The following is a 12449-nucleotide window of genomic DNA, read 5'->3' as shown; positions in this document are numbered from 1 at the left end:
TAAAAAAAAAAAAAAAAAAAAAAAAAAAAGGATTATATGAAATGTTATTTGCCAGCACAAGGTGAAATAGTAAATATAACTTTGAACTAATTCAGATGTTTGACTAAATGCCATTAAAATATTCACACATGGCCGGCCGTGGTGGCTCACGCCTGTAATCCCAGCACTTTGGGAGTCTGTGGCGGGTGGATCTCCTGAGGTCTGAAGTTTAAGACGAGTCTGGCTACTGTGGCAAAACCCTGTCTCTGCTAAAAATAGAAAAAACATTAGCCAGGCACGATGGCACGCACCTTAATCCCTGCTACTCTGGAGGCTGAGGCAGGGGAATAGCTTGAACCCAGGAGGTGGAGGTTGCAGTGTGCCAAGACTGTGCCACTTCACTCCAGCTGAGGCAACAAGACCGAAACTTCATCTCAAAAAAAAAAAAAAAAAAAAAAATTACACATAAGGAGGGAGAATTTCTTCTCTTCCCCCAAAATTATGTTAGTATATGTATGTATACACACATATATATATATGAATACCATTACCCTTTGTACGACACATCTGAACAGTACGGCAATTGTTCTGTTAAAGTAGGACCATCAACTCCTCTTCTTTCTCCTTCTCAAGCCTGCTCAACCTCACAAGAATGATGATCCATTCTTTATCATGATCCATTTAATGAATAATATATAATTTTCTCTTATGACTTTTCTTTTTTTTTGAGATGAAGTCTCCCTCTGTCACCCAAGCTGGAGTGCAGTGGCACAATCTGAGCTCACTGCAACCTCCACCTCCTCAGTTCAGGCCAATTCTCCTGCCTAAGCTTTCTGAGTAGCTGGGATTACAGGCACATGCCAACACGCCTGGCTAATTTTTATATTTTTAGTAGAAACAGAATTTCATCATGTCTGCCAGGCTGGTGTCCAACTCCTGACCTCAGGTGATCCACCCACCTCGGCCTCCCAATGTGCTGAGATTACAGGCACGAGCCACGACACCTGGCCATGACTTTCATTTTTAATTTTTTATGTATTGTCTAGAGACAAGGTTTCATTCCGTGCCTAGGCTTAAGTGTAATGGTGCAATCATAGCTCATTGCAGCTTCAAACTCCTAGGCTCAACCACTCTCTTACCTCAGCCTCTCAAGTAGCTACAACTATAAGCGCACACCACCTTGCTGGCTAATTTTTTTTCATTTTTTGTAATACTGGGGATGTTACTATGTTGTTAAGGCTGGTCTCCAACTCCTGGCCTCAAGTGATCCTCCTGCCTCCAACCCCCGAAGCACTGGGATCATAGGTATGAGGGTATGGGTGAGCCACCGTGTCTAGTCTCCTTATAATTTTCTCCTTTTTCTATTTCTTTTTTGGAGACAGGGTTTCGCTCTGTTGCCCAGGCTACAGTGCAGTAACACAATCACATCTCAGGCACAGCCTCAACTTCCTGAGCACAAGTAATCCTCCCACTGCAGTCTCTCTAGTAGCTGGGACTAAAGCACAGGCCACTATGTCTGGTTACTTTTTGCACTTTCTATAGAGATGGGGTTTCACTCTGTTGCCCAGACTGTTCTTAAACTTCTAGACTCAAGTTATCTACTCATCTCAGCCTCCCAAAGTGCTAGGATTATACACACTTGGCCATAATTTTCTTAATAACATTTTCTTTTCTCTAGCTTACTTTAAGAATACAGGACATAATATATGTAACATACAAAATACGTGTTAATCAGTTGTTTACATTATCAGTAAGGCTACTAGGCAAAAGTGGGCTACTAGTAAAGTTTGGGGAAAATCAAAAGTTATGCACATTTTTTACTGCACAAGGGGTCAGTGTCCCCAATCCTCAGCTGTACAATGGCCAACTATATATATACATACATATTCACTCAAGTACTCTAAGTTCATTCATTTAACTAATAATCATTAAAAAGAAAAACATGAAGCATACAGAGTTTTAATGAAATCATATATTAAGGGAGAGGGAAGTATCTTCAGAAGGTTGAAGACAAAAAATTACAAAGGATCAAATCAAAATAAAGCTGAATTACCTGGCTAACCAGTCAAAAGATGCTCAGCAGTTTATTTTTATTCATCTCTGAGTCCACCATCCAGCAAGTATTTTGATCCTGAGGACAAAAAAAAAAAGAGGAGAGATTGAATTTTTTTATTGTATTTTCTTCATTTAAGCATTGTTATTAGTCATACACAAATTAGGTCTTCTGGCCAGGCGCAGTGGCTCACACCTGTAATCCCAGCACTTTGGGAGGCCGAGGCAGGCGGATCACTTGAGGTCAGGAGTTTAAGACTGGCCTGGCCAACATGGCAAAACCCCAACTCTATTAAAAATACAAAAATTAGTCGGGTGACATGGAATGCACCTGTAACCCCAGCTACTTAGGAGGCTGAGGCAGGAGAATCACTTGAACCTAGGAGGCAGAGGTTGCAATAAGCCAAGACCATGCCACTGCACTCCAGCCTGGATGACAGAGCAAGACTCTATCTCAAAAAAAAAAAAAAAAAAAACCCGCATTAAGTCTTCTCATTTTTTCCTTCCCTAGACATATAAAACAAACAAAAACTATCAAGTACAACAGCTCTTCTTAGGAATTAGAGCAGATGTCTTACTGTACCATTTATCATTACTTCTATTTAAAAAGTAAGGCACAGGGCCGGGCACAGTGGCTCATGCCTGTAATCCCAGAACTTTGAGAGGCTCAGGTGGGAAGACAACTTGAGGCCAGTAGTTCAAGACCAGCCTGAGCAAAATAGCAAGACACCATCTCCACCAAAAATAAATAAATAAATAAATAAATAAATAAATAAATAAATAAATAAAAGTCAGGTTCAGGCACAGTGACTCACACCTATAATCCCAGCACTTTGGGAGGCAGAGGTGGTTGGATCACCTGAGATCAGGAGAATTTGAGACCAGCCTGGTTAACATGGTGAAACCCCATCTCTACTAAAAATACAAAAATTAGCCAGGCGTGGTGGCTCATGCCTGCAATCCCAGCTACGTGGGAGGCTGAGGTAGGAGAATCACTTGAATTCAGGAAGTGGAGGTTACAGTGAGCCAAGATCGTGCCATTGCACTCCAGCCTGGGCAATAAAAGCGAAACTCTGTCTCAAAAAAAAAAAAAAAAAATTAAAGTCAGGCATAGTATATGCAATATATACTCTATCACAGTTTGTAAAGATGAATAATACAAAGTGGAGGTGGTGGAAACCAGTTCTAAATCTTGAAGAGTGATCAAAACAGATGGGTACTCTGAACTTACGGTGGTATTCATTTGTCCAAAATGGGTGCTCAACAGAGAATAAAGACATTAATACCCTGGCAGAAGCAAATGCCTAAATGCCCTAGTCCAAAAATTATCCAATGGAGGGAGGGGTGGATAAAGCAAGGAGGCAAGGGCCAGAGGAAAGACTCAGGTGTTTCCTTGCCATCTACAAAAGGATGCATTTTGATCACCAAAACAAGATATTAATTGGGAAATAAGAGACCATTCTTCAAAATAATCTGTAATAAAATACATGAACATATAAACAGCAAGCTTTTGCACTTGAAGACATGGTGCACAGGTTCTGCTGTGATAAATAAGTGAGCCAGTAAGAACATTCACCTTACCTTATGAATTTCCAAATTTAACAATAAAGCAACAATCTGATTGCCACTAATTCCAATGGTATCAAATCCAGGTAACAACTGTAAATATGCCCTAAAGTTAATAGCTTTCATGCTGCAATTGGTAGGTCTGATGGTAAGGGGGAAAGGAAAAATGATATATTCAAAAGTTACAAGTAACATAGTACAGCCATGGCCGTTCCATGTAGTGTACAGTCTGCAGACAGCGTACGGGGAGAGCCAACCACAATCTAGCTGCATGATGGAAAGGTCTGTTGCACTTCTGAAACCAAAATTAAAGGGGAGAAAATCAGGAAATGGGGAATGGGAGGCATATTATATGTGGCTCACAAAGAAAAAATGGAAAACTCTAGATAGTGCCAGGTGACTATCCCTTATTCAAAATGCTTGGAAGCATAAGTATCTGATTTTTTTTTCTCGGATTTTTTTAAATATTTGCATATGCATATTGAGATATCTAGGGGAAGAAACCCAAGTGTAAACACAAAATTCATTTATGTTGCATGTACACCTTATACACACAACTGGAAGGTAATTTTATACATTTTTAATAATTTTGTGCATGAAACAAAAGTTGCAGCTTTTTTTCTTTGTATTTTTGAGACAGAATCTCACTCTGTGCCCAGGCTGGCTGGAATGTGGTGGCATGGTCATGGCTCACCTGAGCCTCAACTTCCCAGGCAGCTCAAACCATACTCCCACATCAACCACCCAAGGAGCTGGGACTACAGGCACATGCCATCATGCCCAGCTAATTTTTATATTTTTTGTAGTGACAGGGTTTCACCATGTTCCCCAGGCTGACCCTGAACTCCTGAGCTCAAGTGATCTGTCTGCCTCTGCCTCACAAAATGTTAAGATTAGAGGTGTGAGCCACCATATTCCGCTGAATGTGATGTTAACTGGAATTTTTATGCTATCCAATTTAATTCTTGTAAGATGAGGGGAGAAAAGGTAGGCAGAACTTCTGTAAATAACTTCTAAGATCTTCTGGCCCTGTTTTAAATCAAGTTTTACTTCTAAAATGGTTCTCTTATTTTTGTTTCTTTATTAGGAAAAAGGAAGGAGGGTCATGGAGTGGGGGTTAACACCTAAGCAACAACAGAGGTGGGATCAGGAAAGGGTTTTTTTTGAGGGGAGGGGAGTAAGGGGATAGGGGGCAGAGTTTCACTCTGTTGCACAGGCTGGAGTGCAGTGGCATGAACTCAGCTTACTGCAACCTCTGCCTCCTTGGTTCAAGCAATTCTCCTGCCTCAGCCTCCAGAGTAACTGGGATTACAGGTGTGTGCCACCATGTCCAGCTATTTTTTGTATTTTTAGTAGAGACAGGGTTTTGCTATGTTAGCCAGGCTGGTATCGAACTCATGACCTCAAGCAATCTGCTCACCTTGGCCTCCCAGAGTACTGGCATTACAGGCATGAGCCACTGTGCCCAGCCAGGAAAGGAATTTGAGTCAGAAATTATCTAGCAGCATAATGGACCTAGGAAACAATTACTGCTGCCTAGTGTAGAAGGTTGGTGACAGGGCCTAGATTAATACTCAAATATTATAGTGTTGGTTTTTGTACTTGCCAAAGGAATGGTGACCTCACCAATCTGCACCCTTAGACCCAAATGTTAACTGCTGGACTCCCCGGTGGAAGATCATACAAAGTCAGCATGCCCAGATGAACCAAGAATGCAACCATGGTGGAATCTAAATGATCACACTAAGGAACACCGAATGAACAACCACAGACACCACATGGTAAGATAGAGGATCCAACCAAATCAAGCCCTTGGCATCACCCCATGGCAGAATCCATTTAGATCACACCTCATTACTCTCCAAATATAAAACCTGCATCCAAACTCCATCTGAGAGAGACAAAGTTGAGCCCAACTCCTATCTCCTTGCTCAGCAGCCTTGCAATAAACTTTTCTTCCTACAAAAACTTGGTGCTCAGTGTTTGGCTTTCCATTGCATGCACAGGGAAATAGACCCAATTCGGTTCAGTAACACAAAGACAAGCCAGGCACAAAATTCTCCCCTACGAAGAAGTGTATAATTAAACCAGAGAGATTCCCAAATAGTCACAGAACTTGCCTACCATGAACCTGGAAAGGAGTACTACCATATATCAGGATCCACTAAGTATGTCAGTAAAAGTGCTGGTGAGTTAAACTTGTCTGGAACCAAGATTCTGCAAAGGCAACAATCCTAGCAGATTTCTTAGGACAGTACTTTTTTTTTTTATCAAAAACAGTATTATCCCTTTTCACAATTTAGAGTTTAGTCAATCACACATACAAAAACCAAATTATACTGACATGAAACTAAATGTGACAAGTTCCAGAAACATTAGACATCTGAGACGGTGGCAGGGACATTAATTTTTCTAATAGACAGCCAAGTATAGTGGCTTATGCCTGTAATCCCAGTACTTTGGGAGGCCAAGGTGGGAGGACCACTTGAGGTCAGGAGTTTGAGATCTGCCTGGCCAACATGGTGAAACCCTATCTTTAAAAAATAAAAAAATAGAAATTTCTAGCAGAATTAACAGTTTACTGATGAGATCTATATTACCAAAACCTGCATCACCAGGCCAGGCATGGCAGCACACACCTATAATGACAGCTACTCGGGAGGCTGAGGCAGGAGGACCACTTGAGTCCAGGAGTTTGCGTCCAGCTTGGGCAACACAGCCCCTGTATTTTTTTTTTTTAACCTTCATCACCAGAGACCTAAAAGGAGGTGGGGGAAAATGAAACATCAAATTAAACCTTGTTAATAGCGAGTCTGAGAAGATGTGCCTCAAGGCCAGAACAAAGAATAAAATTGCAGGAGAGAAGCTGATCCACAGGAAAATCCAAACTATGTAATATATAATGCTGATGTTTAGAAACGCCAACAGGGCAAAAAGCAGCCACTGAATATTACGAACATGTTTTGCTTTTGCTGTTGAACATGGAAAGAGGCAAAGACTCCACAATTAATCATATTAAACCCATTGTTCTTTCCAAGCTCCCACTGGCATTGCTCCCAGGAACTCCTTCCTCACTTCCCTAAAATCACAGAAAAGGGGAACCACTGTCATTGGGAAAAGCCAGCTGTTGCCCAGTAATCTTCAAAGCAGTACAGAGTAGACTGGTTCACCAAATGAATTTCAGGTTAAAGGTTGCATAATATTAGTGTTAAATTTTACATCAAAACCCAACACTTTTGCAGTTGGGATTATTTATCAAGTGGTAAATATCTTTGGTCAAAACTCTTAACCATAGATTTCACTTGCAACAATCAACTGCAGCTAATCTTTAGTTATAACGAAAGGGAAAGACCAAATGCAAATTGAAAATCATATGAACATTTAAAGTTATATAAAATGGGGCCAGGTGGAGTGGTTCATGCCTGTAATCCCAGCACTTTGGGAGGCCAAGGTGGGCAAATCACCTGAGGTCAGAAGTTTGAGACCAGCCTGGCCAACATGGCAAAACCCTATCTCTACTGAAAATACAAAAATTAGCTGGGCATGGTGACAAGCGCCTGTAGTTCCAGCTACTTGGGAGCCTGAGGCAGGAGAATCGCTTGAATCCAGGAGGCAGAGGTTGCAGTGAGCTGAGGTTGCAGTGAGCCGAGATCACACGACTGTGCTCCAGCCTGGGCAACAGAGCAAGACTCTGTCTTAAAATAATAATAATAAATTTATATAAAATGGTGCCACTTTTTCTGAGCTATGTAAACTTAACTCAGTTTAAGAATTTTTTCCTATTTATTAGTCCATTACTACATATTCAATTAAGTAAAAATGTATTTGCTTCCTAGGAGAACACTGGTAAGACATTTATTACAATCTTTTTTAAATACTATATTCTTCTTGACAAGGGTGTGGGGACAAGAAATTATTTCAAATTATAGCATATGCATGTCTAGTAAAATAAAGATAGGTATTACCACATATCTTGTGATATATACTTGAAAGAATCAAGCTTATAATTTATTCTACATAATTATTTAATAAATTAAATATTTAATTCTATATGGAATCAGCCTGAAAATTCTTAATAATGAAGTGAAAACAGAAACCTTGGCTTCTGAAAACCTAGATTTTGTAAAGTCATGCTTCTTGAAATGATCTTGTGTGAGACTTTAATTCTATTTCAATTAAATGCTTGCTGTGTATCTATTAGATGTCAGGCACTGCACTGGCACTTGGAAATAAGCAAATCACAGTCGAGACCATCAATTAATTAGGAAAAGGGAAGCAGGTATAAACAGACACTAAAGTTCCTAAAGTGAAAGCTATGTTCATTCAGTAAGCATCTCCTACGCATCAATGTGCCACACTGTGCTAGACATCAGAGATAAAAGGAAGAATCAAAAAGACCAGAGTCCCATAAGAGTATAAGGAAAGAACAGAGAAAAACTACCCTGCCTTTTTTGTAGGATTGTTGTGTTAACTGTTAAGCACTATTTACAAGTGAAAGCAAGACAAATCCAAAACCATTTATATCAGCCAAAAGGGGAGGTATTAATTGTACAATTTCTACAACTATGTCCAGAGTTGTCATAACCAAAATGCCTTTGAGTTTCTTTATAATAAAAGGCAAAGGAGAAAAAAACTAACAAATGGCCATTTGTGTAAAAATTACACTGAGATACAGGAAACATAAATGGGGTATATAAAGGCAGCTAAAACTGAAAACTTATTTTTAACATATCCAGGAAATTATGCCATACATTTTTGCTTATACAATGATATCCACTGATGAACAATGGCACTAGCCTAAATTTTTTAAAATTATATTTAGATTAAGGAGAAAACTTAAAAATCTGGTTGACAGATTAGCTTAACATGCCCGATATCTTTGGCTGAGTTAAAGTTACCAATGGCATGGTTACCAAAACAGGTATGCAAGCAAGCTTGTGCTTGTTCTGCCTCTCTCTCCCCACCACTTTGGAAAAACTGCATGCAGTGCTGCAGGATCACACAAAATAAATACAGGAAAGAGGGGGGAGGTTTGGGTGGGGAGGTGAGTAAAGCTCTACCAGTGGAAGGCGTTCCACAAGAATTGCTACAGGGTCAAAAGTTTACAGTGGTTTCAATTTCACCTTTCAGCAGCCAATCAGGAAACAGAGGCTGCATGCTGACCCCTAGGGCTGCAAATGAACATTAACTCATTGGCTACCAGGATCGCACATTTTCCTTTTCTTAGAAGGCTTTCTCTTTTTCTTTTAAGAGCAGGGGAGTGGAGAAGTCAAAGAACAAGATAAGTTCAAGGTGACAATTTTATTCAAGACAATATATTTTAAACAGGTGTATGAGGGAAGAAATGATCAAGTAATTATCTTCTTTCTCCTTGAAATCTGAGTTTCTTTATCCTGTAGTATCTAACAAACCAATCATTAATGCTACCATCAAGACAAAGAATGATTTTAGGCAGGTAAAGGAGATGTATTTGCCTTCATGAGGCTGCAATTCTAAGAACAATTTATAGGATGGTAAAAAGATAATATTGGTTGTGTATCCCGTAAATGCTTTAAAAATAACTCAGATAATGAAGACATTTAACTGAAGGATTTACCTATACCAATTTTTTTATTTGCATAGATTCCCTACCCTCTCCTCAAATCATTAATACACACATGGAATGTTCCTCTATCCTTTTCATAATGTGGATCTACAGAAATGCAGGCAGAGCTCCAAAAGTTTAAATTTTCTTTTCTTGTATTTCAGTACTCGGGAGTAACTCTATACAATAAACTCAGGAATGACCCATGTGTCAGTAGGTACAACTGCTCCACAACTGCTCCCTAATTCATTTATGTAAATTTCTTCAAAATATAGAAACCTATAAACTAATCCATTAAATACTATTTTCAACATTCTATATTTAACATTGAGCAAGGCTAAAATAAAAACCTCTACTATATACACCTTAACTGGGCTACATTTAAAAACTAGATGCCTTTGAAACACCACAGGATAAAAGCGAAATTGCTGTATTAACTGTTCTCCTATCAAAATTAGTTAAATCCTAAATGAACACATTGTGAATTTGTAGTTAGCAGTATTTCTCTATTTGACACAACAGGTAGTTGAATTTTAAACATACTCATTGACTTAAATTTATGTTTACATTAAGAATACCCTGTAGGCAACACCACTGCCTAACAAAACAATTTCATGTAGGACATTAGTTCTTATCCAAACCAGCAAAGTAAGACACCAGTTATTTCTGGAAACATGAAAGTAAGCAAATGTACAGAAATGTGTTGCTCAACTGCTGAAGTGTTCCAAAATAACTTCAGTGTTTAAAGTTTATATAGCAATATAATGTCAAGATAGGAAATAAACTCAGTGCTGATATAGTATTTTCTTAATTCAGCATTAAAAGAAGTAATTTTCTAGTAACAACTCCCAAACCTTCATGATTTAAGTTTATGCATATTTGGCAATAAAAAGACTATTTTAAAATAGACCTAGTTGTTTTTTTAACATGGCTTGCAAAAGTTTTACATATACATATATATAGATATATAGATTAAATTAGGGGTCTTCTGTATATCTTCTTTTTACAAAATGGCCTCATTTTGAAAGAAAATGGATGCGATAAAATTTTACATCAAGTCAGCATGTTAGCAAGAGGCTTTTTTGTGTGTTCTGAATTTGATTAATACCACCCAAGGTCACTTCCTGAAAGATGCCTAGCACTGCAGCTGCAGGCAAACTAGACTCTAGCACAAGGCTGGGGGAAGGGAATGGGTGATGGCATTATTATTAACACTCAGATAGGATTCCATCTCCACCAGCAGCTATGGGGAGAAGTGGGGAGGTTGGGGAAGATCCCAGAGTTTCTAGCATATTAAGATTGAAATATTTCCATTCCTTAATACTTAAAAATAGAAGTGTAATTAAATATATAATGCTGATGTCAAAATTATATCAGATATCCTCACTGCCACAATGTACAAAAACATTTTACATAATACTATACAAATCATTTAATGCCAGACATTGTGTTGAATGCTGAGTTTACACTAAAGCATTCAGTTTACACTGAAGTCAACTCAACATTCAACACAATGCTAAGTATGACCTGTACTTGCTATGCAAAACGTATACAAAGTAAGATACAGGCCCTTGAAGAAAACAGAATCAGATTCAGATTTCAAAACCAAGGGTGGCCTTAAAGTTATGAAGGTAGAAATTTAAAACACAAAAGCCTATATTGGAAAATATTTGATAAAGTTTTGTTCTGAAATTCAATTTAAATTTTCATTTTACATGAAATTCTAAATTTTCATTTTACCAACAATACAAATATTACTGTGCCTCTGTGCTCAAAAAAATCAAAATATACATAGTAGCCACTAGAAAAAACATCTCCCTGGAAAAAACATCTCCCTGAATAATTAATAATAATTTATTAAGCAGCCACAATGCATAGCTAGGAAACCACAGTAATTACTGTGTTGTACTCTGAGGTTCTTTACATATTTTGATTCACTGATAAAATGGCAGGTACAGTCAGGAAATCTACATGTTCCTTGTAATTTTATACACATCATCTTAGAAAAATTTAATTCTGTGTGCCTTTTTCCTATGTACCAAATGTGGTTTATACTTTAACCATGATATTCCACAGAGACAAAGAAGAAGCAAGCACTGCTGTATTTTTAATGGTTGTATGACAAATGCAAAACCTGGCCTTTTTATCTTGTCTGCATGTTCAAAAGTGCTATTTGTATTTTCTACACAACTTGATAATATAATTTTGTCACTCTGTTGTGCTCCCTACCCTTTCTTTGAAGTCTGATTCAGTAATTTCAACAACAAAACTGAACAAATGATGTTAGATGCTCAAGTTCAAACAAACCGACTGCTTGAATTTTTGAACGTCAATGACTGGCAGGAAAAGGGTTGTTATCTAATGTTCACGGAGCATTCTGTATGTGCAAAGGACTTTTTAAATCATTTTAGGAAAAGGAAAGCAGCCAAGTAAAAACATACTATGAGAAATCCCTGTATTTAGAGAATCTAATCCCTAGGTGTGGCTAGGAAAGCCACTTCAAAAAGATCCCATCACATGCCTTTGAAATAGGACAAACTGGAAAGACAAGGGTAAAATTAAATTAGTTATTCATACTCCCTCTCCCCAAGACACCTGTGGGGCAGTGAAGAGGAATGAATTTTTCCTCAATTTTTCCTGGCCCCTACAGGCATACCTCATTTTATCGTGCTTTACAGATATTGCGCTTTTTACAAATTGAGGTTTATGGCAGCCCTGCTTCAAATAAGTGTATTGGTGCCATTTTTCCAACAGCATTTGCTCACTTTGTATGCCTCCCTTACATTTTGGTGATTCCCATATTATCTCAAACTTTTTCATTGTGGAAGGAGGGAAGGAAGGGAGGGAGGGAGAGAGGGCGGACAAGGGGAAGCGGGGAGGAGGAGGGGGAAAGGAGGGAAGGAGGGAGGGAAGGAAGGAAGGAAGGAAGTGGGGAAGGGAGGAACATTTCCTACTTTAAATCAAAAGCCAGAAATGGGCCAGGCACAGTGGCGCACGCCTGTAATTCCAGCATTCTGGGAGGCCAAGGTGAGTGGATGACTTCAGGTCAGAAGCTCAAGACCAGCCTGGCCAATATGGTGAAACCCCGTCTCTAATAAAATAAAAATTAGCTGGGTATGGTGGTGTGCACCTGCAATCCCATCTACTTGGTAGGCTAAGGCATGAAAATCGCTTGAACTCGGAAGATGGAGGTTGCAGTGAGCTGAGATCACACCACTGCACTCCAGCTTAGGCAACAGAGCGAGACTCTGTCTTAAAAAAAAAAAAA

The 12449-nt window shown here is 38.8% G+C and overlaps 1 protein-coding gene across 11 annotated transcripts in view; it reads right to left on the bottom strand.

The window, feature by feature from the left end:
* Positions 1–12449, bottom strand: part of NCOA3 (nuclear receptor coactivator 3) — a 149633-nt gene that overhangs the window by 66766 nt on the left and 70418 nt on the right. For all 11 annotated transcript variants that reach the window (XM_017541360.2, XM_017541362.2, XM_017541364.2 and 8 more), the window contains exon 2: positions 2033–2110. The gene's annotated coding sequence lies outside the window, so the exon portion shown is untranslated. The remainder of the gene's footprint in view (positions 1–2032; positions 2111–12449) is intronic.

This window comes from Cebus imitator, unplaced genomic scaffold, assembly GCF_001604975.1.
Source record: "Cebus imitator isolate Cc_AM_T3 unplaced genomic scaffold, Cebus_imitator-1.0 Scaffold132, whole genome shotgun sequence".
In the NCBI taxonomy this organism is placed as follows: Eukaryota; Metazoa; Chordata; class Mammalia; order Primates; family Cebidae; genus Cebus; species Cebus imitator.
This window is presented reverse-complemented; position numbering and strand designations above follow the sequence as displayed.